Source organism: Taudactylus pleione, unplaced genomic scaffold (genome assembly GCF_031769625.1).
Source record: "Taudactylus pleione unplaced genomic scaffold, aTauple2 ptg000096l, whole genome shotgun sequence".
Taxonomy (NCBI): domain Eukaryota; kingdom Metazoa; phylum Chordata; class Amphibia; order Anura; family Myobatrachidae; genus Taudactylus; species Taudactylus pleione.
In genome coordinates, this window is record NW_028284498.1 from 779,880 (window position 1) to 797,514 (window position 17,635).

A 17,635-nucleotide genomic window follows, 5' to 3' on the forward strand; every position below is an offset into this window, starting at 1 on the left:
ATCTCTTATTACTTTAGTTATTTAGCAAAAGTAACTACCTGGATAGAGCTATTTCAGTGACCGGTATTTACAAGTAATTTGTTACTAGGATAATTATTACTTGTAGAATTGGAAGAAATATAACGTTAACTAGTGAAACTGATAACTAGAATGCTGGAGCCGTAGTTTTTACAGCAGCCAAACTAGAGACACTTGTGCTGCTAATTACAAGAGATACTTCTTATAAGAAAAGGATGAACAGTAACTCACTGCACGTTTACATCAGTGGTATAACCACTTTAATACTTATATACTGAGGTTTGGGAGTGTGTATATCCATTATAACTTCAGTAAAGTTATTCATCTGAAATACAGAGTTACAACACTTATTGAGACTACAATATCTATTGGAAATGATATAATTGCATACGTCATAAAGGGAAGTGACATTGTTCATTTATATTCTGGAAAATAATATAAAAGGAAGTGCAATCAATTAACCCTTCTGGAGGATAACTGTTCTATGAGTCTGAGACTTCTCAATTTGTTAGCAGTATAAGACATCTGGACTTTATGATAGGTAAAAGTGAGGGTTACACTTTGATGTAAAGTCTTGGAATAATACACTGTTATTATATTTAGCATTTGCTATAACTTTAATGTACTGTATGTAACTTTAAAATTGTTTTCCATATTTATGCATACTTTGTTGTATTGCTATGTATGTGTAAAGCATTAACCATTATATTTGCTTGTCAGTTTATGATAACTTAGTAAATATATAACGTGTTAAAATGTATCTATTCATGTGTTTACTTACCTCGGAGAGTGTGGAGAATATCATATGTCATATGATTTTAGGTAAGTTAAAGAAACATACTTACCTCAGCCTTATCCAGGCAAGCCTTAATACTATATACTATCCAAGCCAATGCATAATAGGGTTTTCCCAAGTAGGCCCAGACTACTATTGATACTTGGGTGGAGGCACTGAACTGATAAAGAAAAGGTACACCACTTAACATGATTTAAGGGTGGGTAAAACAAGATTACATAGGAGTTAGTAACCTGGTGTACCTTTAGAGGGTAAAGGGGGGTTACATTATTTTATTTGTAAATAACACAAGCACGTACTATAATGTATGTATTATTCACCACAGATACAGTCTGTCACTTTTTTTTTTTGTAAAGTATAAAATACCGGGTGAGATGTGGAGAGCGACACTGACCCCTACTGGTGACAGAACTGCAAGTAGTGCTACGTCTGTGCTGTGTTGCCTATGGCCAGAGGAGGTCACTCAAATCATTATAATAAACATTTGACAGAATTGATCCTTCTGAGCTCCGGTAGTTTGATTTCAGAGACAATCTCTCTCCATCTATAGTGTGTACACTGTGCAGGGCAGGCTATATGCAGCAGGAACATAATGATCACGTTTATGTAGGATGTCTGACTAACACCCAGCTAGTAGTGAGGTGACACTTTCACATGTTTTGGTGAATGGCATAATCTGTTTGCCCAGGTGTGTGTGCAGCAGATGGTGAGTATGTGTTGCCAGCAATCTGCTTTACTGTAATCCCTATATTCAGTGTTCTTGTCACTACCGTAGGAGGAATATGAATTTGCAAGGACATTATTAGGTGAACCTGGAGTAATACAAGATCTGTGGGTGTGAGCATTGTTACCACTTGTGTAACTACTCAGCGTCCCAGACGACCACACAGTTCGCTGAGACCAACCCTCTGCTTCCCATACTTAACAATATGTGTAGCGTCACTAATAATCTCTTCAAAGACTAGGGTTTGGAGCATATATGAAATAAACTAATAAAGAATACTTTATTTATACTGTGAAGTGGGTGCAGGAAACAACACAGCTCATGGATGCTGACTAGCGAGTGGGAAAGTAGCGTGGGTGAGATAATATTGGGGAGGGGGAAATGGAGTTTGGTGAGTGTTAAGGGCCTATTTAGGCGGTAATAAACCAAAAATATTTCTGCATAACTTCATGTATCACCATTATTTAGTAATAGCCTAAAGCAGATTTCACAGAAGGCACCTGCAAAAGGCTAACTCAGGCTAATTCAGCAGAGGAACGGAATTGCAAAGCTGCACGCAAGCAGCTCTGCAATTCCATCTCTGCAAATGCAGCAGGAAGTGTAAGATACCCCCTTCTGCATTTGCGATCCTATCACTGCGACCGAGGTCGCAGGCTGGGATTGTTTGTACTGATGGTTGACGGCGCCGGCCAGCTGAGTAAGCCTCAGCTTATGCAGGCTGGCCGGCTTGAGAGGCCGTGAAACTGCGTCTGTTTACGCAGCCCCTGGCCTTGCCACTCCTGGAAAACGGGGCCAACGCGCCCACGTTTCCTGGAACGCCGGCTGTCCCGCACCGCCCCTTAAATGCCTCTGCTTGTCAATCAGGCAGAGGCATAGCAGGGGCTGTGTGCGATCATGCAGGACCCGTTCAGCATTGCACGCTAAATTAGCCCCTCAGTGCAGATCGCAGTCCCGATTACTATCAATGGGGACTACGATCTGACCCCTATGTATCAATGCCTCTCCAGCAGCCTCTGGCCAGCACTGGAAACTGAAACTGTCCATATGCGCTGTGGGCCTGAATCAGAGGCACTCGCAAATAGCGAGCACTCGCTCTGAATCAGGGTGGCCGCTTTTTTTAAAAAACCTGCCTCGTAGCCACTCGCTAAGCTGTGGGTGACCAGATGATGGTCGCGACGAGACCCTTGTGGTAGGGTCTCGTTCCCGCAAGCCCCAGTGAGCTTCCTGCTCTAATAGAGCGGGAAGCTCACTACTGACATCACGAGTGATGTCAGTAGGGCCACCCACAAATGGCAGGCGTTCCTTCAGGAACGCCTCCGTTTGTCTGGCCACCCCCCTCCCCGCCTACAAAACGGTGCGTGCTGTCGATCAACATCGATAGCCGCCCCATTTGTAGCGAGCCCCGGAGAGAGAGAATTTCTTGCTACGGGGCTTGCGCGGCGCGTGCGCAGTGCCCCTCCATCGACCCGCTTGCAAGTGGGTCTGAATCAGGCCCTGTGTCAGATTCCCCGGAGGAGTCTTTTAAAAAATGTGAAAGATTTCTCCGACATGCAGGGAATGTAATTCGCTGTCCCTGTGAGTCAATCTTAATACATAGGGATATTCTCATGCACAATGAAAATATCTGTCACAATGCTGACTGTTAAGAAACGCTGCAGTGCCACAATTATTAATACATAGGGCCTGATTCAGAGGCGCTTGCAAAAAGCGAGCGCTCGCTCTGAACCAGGGCGGGCGCAGGTTTTTTTAGTTGCGGCCTCTTGGCCGCCCACATAGCTGTGGGTTACCACCCACAGCTATTGCGAGCTGCCATGATGATGGTCGCGATGGTCAAGACCATCGCGACCATCGGGCTTGCGACGAGACCCTTGTGGTAGGGTCTCGTGGCCGCAAACCCCAGAGAGCTTCTGGCTCAAATAGAGCCAGAAGCTCTCTGACTGACATCACTGGTGTTGTCAGTGGGGCCGCCCACAAACGGCAGGCGTTCGCATGGGAACGCCTCCGTTTGTGAAGCCACCCCCCCGCCACGCCTACAAAACGGGGCGAGCTGTCGATCAACATCGACAGCCACCCCTTTTGTAGTGAGTCCCGGAGCGAGCGCTTTTTACGCTCGCTCCGGGGATCGCGCGTGCACACTGGGCCACCATCGACTCGCTTGCGAGCGGGTCTGAATCAGGCCCATAGACCCCTTAGTAAGTTTTGGAGAGTGTGGTGAAGGGAAGAAGGATAAATAGAGATGGTAAATTAAGTAAGAGCATAGTTAAGTCAGGACATAGACATATGTGCCCTAGTGGGGTGGTTAGTGACTGGGGAGATATAGCTGATGACACTATGGGCCTGATACATAGGTGCACGCTAACTGTATGCAATGCTGATATATGCGCTGTTGGCCGGTGTTGGATATAGTATATGCATTCACCCCAATGGTTACCGCTCTAAGGGCCTGATTCAGCAACGTATGCAGTAGCGATTATGCACGCAGTCGATCAATTGTTTGTCATTGTGCATTTGTATAAGCCGCACTGCTCGTACGCAGCAGTCGCATTGCGATTATGAACCCACAAAGGAATCCGTCGCAAAGTGAGTTAAAGGTTGTCAGCGTTTGGGAGTGGTGACCGGGGAGTGGTCCGTGAAACCCAGTCAAGTTTGAACGCCGTTTTATGGCCGTGGATAAATTAGCCACTGCGATTGGCAAGTATTAGCATATTTTCGCAGCTGCGATCGCATTAGCGACCATTGCTGAATCAGACCCTGAGACGCAGTGTGAATTTGGATGCAGAAAGATGCAGTTTTGTTGCTCTCTTCTGAGTGGTAACGGGTGGATAGCCAGACGCGGACGTGTGACAGTCAGCGACTGCATCTAAAGACGCAGTTGCACTGACGCAGGTGGCCATGTTGAGACAGAGTATCTGCACCTCTGTAGGCCTGGTACAATATTCGATGGTGTTATCAGCACAGACAGCAGAATCGGGCCACCGTTATCAGCACAGAAAGCAGCAGCGGGCCCCCGTTATCAGCACAGACAGCAGAATCGGGCCACCGTTATCAGCACGGAAAGCAGCAGCGGGCCACCGTTATCAGCACGGAAAGCAGCAGCGGGCCCCCGTTATCAGCACAGACAGCAGAATCGGGCCACCGTTATCAGCACGGAAAGCAGCAGGCCCTTTTAGCAGCAGTGGGCCTCCTGTTTTCAGTGACAGAGCAGAGGGTGGTTGGGGGTGATGGATCCGCATCTCTCTGAGGGTCCTCTGGACCAGCTGTACTTTCTCCCTCCCCATATGTCCCTGCTCCCAGCTCTCCTCTTCCTGCTTCCATTGGCCAGACATTGAAAGTGCACTGTAAAGCTCCTAATGCTGGGCATACACAGTACAATTCCACCCAATATTGCCAGATCGCCCCGATATTTGTACTGTGTGTGCGGCCGACCACTGCGAAAATATCGATCAGTTAAGGCATGCCAAATTGTCCAGCATGCCCGCCCGATGCAATATTTTGTAAGTTAAATGTCGGCCGCATCGGGCAGTGTATGCCCAGCCGCGGCAAACTGACAGACATTTCCCCTGTTCCTTCACGGGGCAGGAATGGAGAAATGTCTCCTCCCCAGGGGAATAGCGCAGATATCAGGGCCAATACACTGTGAGATATCTCATAGTGTATGCCCGCGATATCTGCAGGGTGTCAGCCTCCCCGATATTATCTGGCAGTGTATGCCCAGCATAAGAAATAGGAGGCAATGTGATGATGTGAGTAGCCTCAGCTGCGGTGCACAGTAAAAGAGGAAGTTTAGAAGTTCCTCAGCAGTGTCTCTGGGCCCCGCTTATTAGTAGTTCTTCTGTCCCATCACCAGCTATTCCTCTCCCTGCTTTCCCTTTGCTCCCCCCAACCCAGCTGTCCCTTTGCTCCCCCAACCCGGGATGCAATCGGAAAACCTTGTCTTAATCCCGACAGCCGGCTTCCCGATTGCTTTATCTCGGCGTGGGATAAATGACCGGGGTCTATATATAGCCGCGTGGAGGCAGGGCTAGTTTTAGGGCACCCGGGGGGGACTTAGGGTTAGGCACCCCCCCCGGGAGGGTTAGGGTTAGGCTAGGGGGAGGGAGGGTTAGGGTTAGGCACCCCCGGGGGGGACTTAGAGTTAGGCACCCCCCCGGGGGACTTAGGTTTAGGCAGCGGGGAAGGGGGGGGTTAGGGTTAGGCACTTAGAGGGGGGATTAGGGTTAGGCACTTGGGGGGAGGTTAGGGTTAGGCACCCCTAAGGAGGGTTAGGGGGTTAGGTTAGGTTAGTAGATACTTACCTATCCACGATCGGGATTTCCAGCGCTGTCGGGCTTCCGCTGCCGGGATCTCTGCTTTTGTCGGCCAGGCGCTGGCGGGATTCGAACTGTCGGCCACAGGGCCGGCGGTATTTCATACTGATTTCCCCAACCCAGCTGTCCCTTTGCCCTATTGCCCCATTCCCCAGCTGTCCCTTTGCCCTATTCCCCAGCTGTCCCTTTGCCCCATTCCCCAGCTGTCCCTTTGCCCCATTCCCCAGCTGTCCCTTTGCCCCATTCCCTAGCTGTCCCTTTGCCCCATTCCCCAGCTGTCCCTTGCCACCGTCCAAATCTGCACCTTCTCCTCGTGGCAGGTGGCTGCAAATCTGAAGTGGTGTGGATGAACAGATGTACAACCATGTTCAATATCACACCTAAGGATGGCATGTAAGCACAATTATTTTGAATAAATTATTTTTTTTAATCTTTAAAGATATTTTAAAATATTTTTTAGTTTGTAAAAAATAGTTTTAATTTTTACATTTTTATCTAATTTGTGTGTGTATATTAATTGGTAAGGTTTGACGGCATGTGGTGAGGTCAAGGCTGGATGGCATGAGGGGGCACCTGGGTGTGGAGAGGTCCTGGGGCATGTGGCACACTTAAGCACAGTGGAGGCCTCATAGCGCACACTTGGTCTGAGCAGCAGGGCTTCATGTTACACCTTGGAGAGGGGGTGATGGAGGAGGTGAGGGGCCCTGCCTGTATCATTTGTACTGGCCCTACCAGTTCTAATGGCAGCCCTACACCTAACCAACATTCTGTAATTAATTTACTTATTCTGTCTATTAATAATCTGCCATAACCTCTCACTATTTCTTTTGCCAATTTTTGTCTCTCGTTTTGCAAAATCATGTTACCCATACTGGCTACTTATAATCTGTATTTCCCTTACACTTTTTGTCTCCCACCTTACATTTCAGTTTGACTATTATAACGCCCGTGCTGTCTAATTATCAGTAATAAGCTCACAATTTTTGTCTCCCACCAAACATACTGTATGCACCTTTGCTACATTATAACCTTGTGTTCTCCATTTGTTTCTAGTTTGTCTCCCACTTATCTAAAGCCTCGTCTAGTGTATACCTGTGTGTCCATGTGTCATCTGGAATAGCCTCTATTTTGTCTCCCAATTAACAAGCATTTGGCTACACCCAAATAGTTTTTTTTTTTCTAATCGGCAGTAACCTCTAGTTACATATGTCACATCATAATTTGTTCTCCTGCATCTGTATATTTTTTTAACTGTGTATTCATTCATTTCTCTCTATCTTTCTCTCTTGCCTTTCTCAGTCATACACTATCTGTATTGTGCCATCTCAGTTACATGATACTGTGCTGCATATCCATCATACATTATTTACAGTGGGTCTGAGTCAGACTTGTACGCACACCCGATGGTTTGTGTATAAGTCTGACGGCGGGGCAGCACTTGTTCTGCGCATGTGCAGATCGGGTCCTGCGTCCTCGCACGCAGTTTGGCTACAGACGTCAGGTGAGTGACAGTCTGCAGCCATTTGGAGGCATGGAGGGGGCAGCGATGGGCTGTGTTTCACAATCGAAGGTGTCACCTCCTTTTTTGTGGGAGTGCTGTGGCCAGTGTTTGCGTCTTCCAACGTAGATTTACTGGCCTCGGTGGCGAAGTTCAGGCGGCCATTCTGAGTAAGCTTAGGTGATCCCATGCTGCATCTTCTGAAACAGCACTCGGATCTGGGATGCCGGCAGGAGGCATCTTTAACCCTCCGACGTGTCCTGCAGCATTAGCATATATCAGCATCGTGCAGCAGCGATGCTATTACCATCTATCTCTGAATCACTCCCAATGTAAATGTCTTCTTACTGCCGCCTGCTAGTCTTTCCAGGGAGCATTTTTGACAATGGGACACCTACATCACAACTCTTCTTAATAACCTCAGATTTTAGATCTATACATTAAGATGTCATTGATTGCTCTTCCAAAAGTAAACAACATGAATAGCTCATTCATATTTTAATAAGAAAACAGTAACTAAAGCTGTGTCACTGTATTGGTCATTACATAGATATTGCATACTGTAATAGACATTACATAGATACTACCTAGTGTAATAGTCATTACATAGATACTGTATGATACATCACATTCATTGGAGAACTGAAAGACACAATATACAGATCAGAGTGTAACAGAGCCCATGGTAAGTGTAGAACAGGTCACTTGCAGCAGCTGCAGGTCCCACATCCAGCTGGGCACTCACATCCCTGGGCGCACTTACTGCAGTCATCCGGACAGCAGGAGCAGCAGCCTGCGGAAGAAGAGACTCATCAGATGTAGCAATATAGAGATCTCCATGCATCAGAATGGGAGTTATTCTACCAGTTAAACTACCGTTGAACCAAGTCCCAAGATGTTGTTATTGGTGTTGCCAACTTTGATTATTCTTCTATTGAGGCCCAAAAGGCCAGCTGTGTCAGGCTGCAGGTTTTTTAGGACTTCAATAAACAAATTGTGTTTCTTGCTGCAAAATACAAGTGGGGCCCAGGCTGAGTTGTAAAGCTGGCTGCATCTTTAGCTGCCTTTCACTCAGCAAATCATTTGTGTCCAACTCCGTATCTGCTCCTAAATTCATTGTTTCTACCTTAGTAGTAGATCCAATACAGATAGAAATTAAAATATTTAGCTTCTATAATGTGAATATATTAATGCATATTTTTATCTTCATTTGTGTAAGGGACAAGACTAGCATTTCAGTTACCACCTCAGGCAGCAGAATAACCACAGAATATCGGCCAATAGGCTATTCATACACCTGTCTGCCTCACATAAGAACTGCTGTTATTAAACATAAAATCTGGATTTTATTTAGTTCCAATGTGTGTGATAGGTAATATTTCCTCTGGAAAACGTTACAGCGGCCGTATTACTTTTACCTGCTGAGTTTGGCACATTTCCCTGACTTGCATAACATGACACTAATATTACAGCAGAGAGATAAATCAGGAGAGGGATTAAACTGACGGCTAAAGGGTATGTGACTATATAAAGTATTAATTCCCGGGGTGAATGGTTATTATATTATAATGTATTACTAATGCTGAATGTATTAGTTCATGGTGATGCCTTAATAATACAAACGTTTTATCCAACCTGCGCATAGTGCCTATAGATTGTGAGCTTGCGACCAGGGCCATCTTACCTCTTTGTTATTACCCAGTCTTGCTATATAAATAACTGAATAATGACGGTGCCTGGCTATTTCTGCATACAGATGTGTTTACTGTATACTTACTTTTCTTGCATGATGCACATTTGCAATTTTGACACTTGCAGGAATCACCGCAGGAACAGGGGGCACCTGGGAGAGAAACAGATACTAAATGAAAAAGATTTACTGCGAAACACTTTAAAACAAAATGCTTATATTTCCTAGTAATTGCAACAGATTGACTGTCGCTATAGAAATGTACAAATTTGGGTGATGAAGTACGACAAATACAGCGCTCCCTTGTGTACCACCAGTTTAAGGAGAGTGTGCAAAGCCTCTACTTGTCATCACTACATAAGGATGTGTATTACTTTCTCTCACAGCCCTAGACATACATAGAGTATGGGTGTGATTGGCCCACCTGCTCACATCCCTCCACTGCAGCCATTTTGCTTTTTAAAGTGCCTGGCAAAGGAGAGGGATCATCATAGGAAACAAATGTTAGGTGGTAGTGCAGCTTTAATCAAAGGATAAAAAGATATTATAACAATAACCTAAGCTGCTTATATTTTTTCTATATCCCATGCCTGCGTTGTTGTCAGCATAGGAGGACAACCAGCAGAATAGGTACCACCGCTGTCCTCCTTAAATATGCTTTACTTGGGGAAGCTATTATAATAAGGCCCCTGGAATGTCCACCACTGGCGAAACCTGGCAATAGCCATCACATCCTGTACGCACTGACAAATATGGAGAATCCCTACATTTGGACAAAAACACAGGGATCTTCTCTCCTAAGTCACAAATATCCTACTTACAAATGTCATATAGATAGATAGATATATCTGTCAATGTATATATATATGTAATATGTTATTGTTGAGTTTGTATTAATATGCACCGGCCATAATATCCACACTGTCTATCTGTGCTACATCATAGTATTGCCATCCTAAGGGTATATTTACTGAAGTGCAGGTTTTTAGAAGTGAAGATATTTCCCATAACAACCAATCAGATTCTACTTATCATTTATCTAGTACCGTCTACAAGATAATAACTAGGATCTGATTGGTTACTGTGGGCAACATCTCCAATTCTATAAATCTGCACTTTAGTAAATATACCCCCCAGAGCCGTAACTAGACTTTTTGGTGCCCTGTGCCAGAAAGAGCATTGGCGCCCCCTCCCTCCCCCTATTTTTTTTAAATAAGGACATAATGTACCCAAAAAAGGGGCATGTCCTCATGGTGAAGGGCCAAGGAACAGATAGGGGAGGCCAGAAGATGCTGGGGATAAAATAAGAGGAAGCTACAAGTGAGAATGATAATAAACAGAAAATTGACAGGCCTGAACAGTGCCCCCTTGTCTTGCGGTGCCCAGTGCTATGGCACAGGTCGCACTACCTTAGTTATGGGCCTGATACCCCCTAGTCTTACATAATAGTTATTATACAGAAAATAGATATTATTCATCTAACAGCACAGCAACCAACAGGTAATGTAAGCTAAACACAAGTGTAGTCTGAATTACTTATCCATTTTTGAACTTATTGTCAGAATGACATTTGGTTCTTTATTATGCTCTTTTTGATATTTTGATGTGATACAATACTCATAACAATTGTTATCATATGCTTTGTATTTATTTTTTCATAAAAAGTAAACTCAATAAAAATAATTGAAATAAACACAAGTGCAGTCTGTTACTTATATTAATAGAATGCTCCCCACTATAAAACCTCTATGTACCTTCTGTGCAGTTACAATCCTGAGGGTCCATTGATGCTCTGGATACAGGTGTCTGGCAGACGGATCTTATTCTGTGTTGCTGTATGAAGTATACATCTGTTCTGTGCTTTATATATACAGAAGATCTCAGGCTGAGTGCAAAACACAGCTCAGAAACACACCCACTGACCATGTGCAACGATGTGATGTGTGCAAAGCCTGCAGAGTCAGACAAGGCAGAGGATGACCCAGCAAATGTGTCCTGTGACTGTCTACTGTCACTGACATTGCTAAGGGGACTGCCAGCAATCTCTAGATAATAGTGTTTTTCTATTTACAGTATGTATTCATTATTATCCAGTCATTTATTTCTGTCAAACTATTCAAGGTTTACATAACGTGTCTATTTCAATATCCTGCCTATAAAATAAGAGGGTAATGCGGAAAGTAAAGACAGTTTGCCTGAAATAAAACAATCTTTATATATATATATATATATATATATATACACAAAAAAGTATCTTTGTCTATTTCACCACATAATCACTTCCTTTATTTAAGGCCCAAAAGGCCAGCTGTGTCAGGCTGCAGGTTTTTGAGGACTTCAATAAACAAATTGTGTCACAGCAATGAGGTCATGGGTTCAATTCCCACCATGGCCCTAAGTGTGTGGAGTTTGTATATTCTCCTTTTGCTTGCGTGGGTTTCCTCCGGGTGCTCCAGTGTCCGCCCATACTCCAAAAATATACTGGTAGGTTAATTGGTTCCCCACAAAAATAGAGTGTAAGCTCCACTGGGGCAGGGACTGTAAAGCGCTGCGGAATATGTGTGCGCTATATAAGTAACTGGTAATAAGTGTCCAAGAGCTATAGAATCCCCTTGTCGTACTCTGGGCCTGATTCAGAGGAGCTCGCAAAAAGCGAGCGCTTGCTCTGAATCAGGGCAGGCGCTTGGTTTTTTAGTTGCGGCCTCTTGGCCGCTCGCATAGCTGTGGGTTACCACCCACAGCTTATGCGAGCGGCCATGATGATGGTCGCGATGGTCAAGACCATCACGACCATCGGGCTTGCGACGAGACCCTTGTGGTAGGGCCCAAAATGCGATCCACCCAGGGACTCTTTCAACTTAGTGAAAAGGTGAAAATCTCTTGGAGCAAAGGACCAGATTCAGACCCGATCGCTAAGTTGCGCTCGCTCTGAGCGATTTTCGCCCGTCTGCACATGCGTATAATTTGCAGTGCACAAGCCAGTCTTTGCGATCTGATTTTGGTTGCTCGTAAGCCGCTATCAGGTCACTACTTTGAGTGACAGTCCCGTTTGTGGGTGGTAACGGGAATGTGCTTGTAAACGGGGGAGTGGTGTGTTGCGCACGCAGGCATGTCAAGCTGCAAACACGCCGTTTCAAGGGCGTGCATAATTAGCAAAGTAGCGTCATTGTACATGTCACCTGCATGTATTTCAGCCCGCACTGATCGCAGTGCTTGCGGTGGGGAAAGGCAACCCCAAGGACTGCGAGCAGCTCCGATGGCTCTCAATGTTACCGATTAATCCTACAATTCCCGGAGATGACGTGTATTGCGACTGGCAAGGGGGCGTCTTTATACACTTGCGAGTGCACTTTGCCGTAGCTCGCTAAGACATAGAGGGCGTCCTTACGTGATGCACTGCGAGCGTTTCAGTTAAATATCCGGCTCTTTTTTGCCAGCGAGCAGGCCGCATCTTGCGATCAGGTCTGAAGGAGCTCCAAGGTCCGGACTATAGGGTGGATGATCGAAAACCTTCCACCCAAAACTGTGACAAGTGATGGGCGTCCCGGTCAATCTTTGCCAAAGCAACCATAACAGCACGCCACTCATATAGCGCATAGAAAACAGGTTAGGGAGACTGCCCAACCATAAATTGTGGAGGGTGAATGATCTGTGGGGCGGGAATACGCAAACGGTCTTTACTTTCTGGATCATCCTAATGTTATAGCTGCACTTGTTTTGGGATTGAGATCAGGTTATGTTGGAGGCATTGCTAAACTTGTGGATTTAAGGCCCTCAGGATCGCTTCCTCAATACTGATGTTTGTTAGTATGATAATAGTGTATTTACCCCTGCAGCTAGACAGTATTATTATTATTTCACTCTGAAACTAACTTTAGGTTTGCCATTGCTTGGCTTATGCATTAGTATTGGAAAGGAAGCATTTTAAGCATGTTCTATCCGCTCTTGCAGAAGTTAAGGTGCATACACACACAACGATTTTTTGAACGATTATCGATAAACGATATCGATTTCCGTTCATCGTTGAAAAAATCGTTCACTTTCTAAGTTAAAACGATGAACGATTATCGTTCATGTGCGTTTGTAGTTGTCAGACTGACCAACTCAACGATTTTCGTTAGGTTAATATGCAAAAATCGTTTGTAGTTCAAAAAAATCGTTCATTACAGGTAGTAAATTAACTATTTTAGTAAATGATTTTCGTTCATTTTTCCCTTCAAAAAATGAACGAAAATCGTTTACTAAAATCTTTAATTTACTAAATTGTTGTGTGTGTATGCAGCTTAACTTTTTGCACAAGCAATTTTAGTTGCTTTTAAATGTTCTAATCTAGCAATGAGAAAAATATATAAATAGATAGTATGTTTGTGAAAAACCAATTCACATGTCACTGTACTCAAAATATGACCACATGTGTAATAGAGGGGGGGGGGGATTTCAACCACAAAATAAATGTAGCAGAACTCAAATGGATGTATGAACTAAAAACCTTCGCTCCACGGGGACATAGGACCTCATTCAGAGTCGGTCGTTGCGACCGCACGGTCGTACGCCACCGATGTTTGCTAAACTGCACATGCGTAAAGTTCGCAATGCGCGTGCGCAAACTAGCTGCTATGATCAGAAATTTCTCTCTCCTTGAACACTGCCAGGTCGGTAGTTTGACAGGATGAGGCGTTTGTGGGTGGTAACAGGGGAAGGTGCTTGAAAACGGGGGAGTGGAGATCCGAACGCAGGCGTGCCTAATTATGCGAACAGCGTTTTATGGGAGTGCATAATTAACAAAGTAGTGTCATGGCACACGTGACATGGGAGGTTTTACACTGACATGATTGTAGAGCTTAAGAGAGGGTATGGTCAATCTTAAGCTCTACGACCAGTTCCGATGGTTACCGATGGTTGCGATTAATCCTTATATGGCCGGAGATGACGTGTAATGTGTACGAGAAGGGGGCGTATTTTTTACGTTCCGACCGCTTCCTCCCCTTGGTCGGCCAGCTAACGATCCGACCTTAGGGACGCAACATGCGAGTGCATCATTTGCATATCCGACCCCTTTTCCAGTACGACCATGCGGCCGCAACGACCGACTCTGAATGAGGTCCATAATGTGGATAATGAAGTAAAGGCCATTATTTGCAAGAAATGAACAAGCATTTTCACATGTACAACTAATAGAGTGATGCAATTAGGTTATTCCCCCGAAGTAATACATTATGATTTCACTATAATATTACAGTTTTATTGTAAACATTAATAAAGAGGATTATTATTATTTTCAACTCATTTTGTCATACCCTGGTTTATTTTAATTGAAATTAACTTTAGTTTCTAAATACCTAATTCTGCACTTTATGGTATTTATATGTATCCGACGAGATACATATGTTTATACATCATTTTTTCATGCCAGTTATTTATGTATTAATGATTGGATTTCAATCCATTTATATGTGCAAGGCACTCCTAAAGATCAAGCATGTGTTAACCTATATAATGGATTGAGTGACAGTTTCTGGTCCCTATGACAACATAGAATCAACCAATCAGATTGAACCAATTTGCTGAACACCTATCAACATAGGGAATCTCCCTATATATCCAGGCAAGATCAGAGCAATGTCATATTATTCCTTGAAGAAGGCTTCACAGAAGCTGAAACGCGTTGGAGGACACCCTATACCTGTAATTTTATATCCAAAGGAATTTGCTACTATATATCCACACGGGACTCATCTTATCACAGCCGCGATCACGTGATCACACCCGGAAGTCGAAGTCGGAAGCAGTTTCCAGGAGAACACTAGCCGGCAAGGAGAAGGAACAGTGAGCTGACGGATCCAAGGAGGTAAGTGCATCTCACATCGGAGGGGATTGCGGCGTCTGGTGAAAGCCACAACCGCTTATCCCCGCCACAGGCCTCAACCTCCACTGCGAGGCGGGAGAGAACGATCGTCTGGTCACTCGGGCGCACGGCCGCTATCCGCCAGCAGTGACGGGTATCAGCCTGAGAGCCTAGCCTCCTGTCAGCTTCCCCACCGCACTCCTACTCCGGGAAGACAGATCATCACCATTACTATCGATCCACAATACCTTCACATTGTTTATGACTAGCGGGACGCCGCCATCAATATTTGTTCAAGACTGTTACCTATAGTAGCTTATTCCAGTGACTTTGATTAACTTCTAAATTCCAATCATTTTTTCATTTTCCCCCCTTTTTTTTTTTTTATATATATATATTTTTCTAATTTTCACTTAATATTTTTGTTTTGATCCACAACCAGTTCAGTATAATTTTTATATATACAGATTAATGAACGTTTATTTCATCTATTACACATGTGGTCATAATTTGAGTACAGTGAAATGTCAATTGGTTTTTCACAAACATACTATCTATTTATATATTTTTCTCATATGCACAGCAAATAATATTATCAATTTGACATTTAAGTATACAGCTTTCTGCTGAGCGCAGTGTATAACAAAATTTTGGTGCATTATTGTTGGTAGAGTCAGCTATCATACACAGCAGCTCGCAGATTGTTATAACCATCTATATTCAGTGCGCAGATACTCTCCACTATTTCTTAATCTAGCCAATGATCTGCAGAAAAATAATCTGTCCTAATTCAGTTTTTAAAGCAAAAAATTACTACATTTTGTAAATCACTTCATACTTGAAATAATAGATTTGTTTTACCCTTTACTTCTTGACCATCTGTTTCGATACATAATTCCTTACAGCATCCTGTCCATTCCCCCGCTTGCACCAGGGATTGTAGTGCTGGCTATACACTGTGACATCCCAGCTGATATCAGGATCAATGTTGTAAAATAGTGGCCCAATAATGACCTGATCATGATTGGGCAGTTAATGTTGTTGTAAAATGTTCATACCAGGAGGCATGATTGGCATGCGTGTTGCCAGTTTAAGCTGGCAGTACACCACTAGGTATTTTTTCAGACGATCCGACAAACGTTAGGGTTGTCTGAGCAATTCAACGATCTTTAATCGGCACCATACATTGAGTGATATTTCATCCGATATGACTGATAATATGTGTCTAGCGGTCGTTAGTGGAAAAAAAACAAGATTACAGTCAGAGATTATTTTGAGTCTGCTTAGTGATATATAGAAGAAATAAAGGGCCAGGCAGTATGAGCACACAGGTAGAGGAGAGAATCAAGCCTCATCTCTGTAAATAAACAAAAGTTGGTCTCACCCTAAATTGTAACCAGCACTGGGCTGAAAGCCTCAAAATCAGGGTTAAATCCGACTATTAGGCTTTAATAGCCAGGGTTTGTGGAACCATATAGGGGAGATCCACAGTGTGGGAGCTCCCTACCGTGTTTCCAACCAGCCCTATCCAAGTTGACACCATGGCTGAATTCTCAGAGGTGGGGGGGGGGGGGCAGACCTGTAAAAACATAAATACTATCTCCCAATGTGGCCCTAAGACCAAAATAAAAAGGACAAGTATACATTTGTGATTGAGGCTAAAGGTGGGTACACACCTGACAGATATATCTGCAGCTGATGGTCGTTCATATACACTGAACGGCCATCATCTGCTTGTGCCCACGGGTCCCACCCCCCTCCTCACTGCTGCCGCTGTGTGTGCAGACCGCCCGTACACACTTGCCGATGCACAGATATGACTCCTACTTATGTAGGACTTAACACATAGGCTTTCTTTATTATTCTTTAACCCTAACTTTAAATCTCACACTATTGTCATGCCATGGGGTGGTTCTGCTGGGTTGGCCTGGGGGGTCCCGTGCCCTGTATTTGTTCCATAGGAGTGTAAGGGACTTGCCTGATAGAGGTCACCTGTACACGGTGGGCAGGCCCATAATTATGGCCATTATTATGCCAAGAACCTCTTATGCAATTTAGCTGTATTATTGTTAGGTTCAGCATGGTAGAGTGTGCACTTGCATTTGGCTGTTTCTGCTTGCAGCACTACAAGTCTCAGCAGGCAGCACCTCACATTGTGCTTAGGCTGTGCAATCTAGGGCCCCTCCCCCTATGTATTCTGTACTATGAGCATGTATGTACACTGGAAGGATGAGACTCCTTCCACCTTGATTAGCACCCCTCTCACCTGCCCCTGGGTGTTTTTAATTAGCAAGGAGTCCTTGCACTCCAGACTGCACATCTAATGAGGCACACTGAGGGTAAGACCTATCATATATATATATATATATATATGCTGTGTGTCAGTTTTGGGACAGGTATTGTGGCGCGGGGCTCTCTGGGCTGGTGTGGCTGGACTGCTTTATAGCATCATAATGTACACTTTTTCACTTCTTTAGTTTGTTTTTTATATATGTAGCACTTTATACACCTTTTATTATAACCTCCTACTTATGTAGGACTTAACACATAGACTTTGTTTATTATTCTTTAACCCTCACTTTAAATCTCACACTATTGTCATGCCATGGGGGGTCCCGTGCCCTGTATTTGTTCCATAGGAGTGTAAGGGACTTGCCTGATAGAGGTTACCTGGACGTGGTGGGCAGGCCCATAATTATGCCAAGAACCTCTTATGCAATTTAGCTGTATTATTATTAGGTTCAGCATGGTACCTAA

At 44.2% G+C, this 17,635-nt stretch overlaps 1 long non-coding RNA gene across 1 annotated transcript; it reads right to left on the reverse strand.

Annotated features, from left to right (window-relative positions):
• Positions 1–7,826: 7,826 nt before the first annotated feature.
• On the reverse strand, positions 7,827–10,889 carry LOC148526442 (uncharacterized). The gene is made up of 3 exons (XR_015878245.1): positions 10,788–10,889; positions 9,121–9,186; positions 7,827–8,136 (listed from the first exon to the last, which is right to left on the reverse strand). It is a non-coding gene; the product is annotated as an uncharacterized LOC148526442 (long non-coding RNA).
• Positions 10,890–17,635: the final 6,746 nt, after the last annotated feature.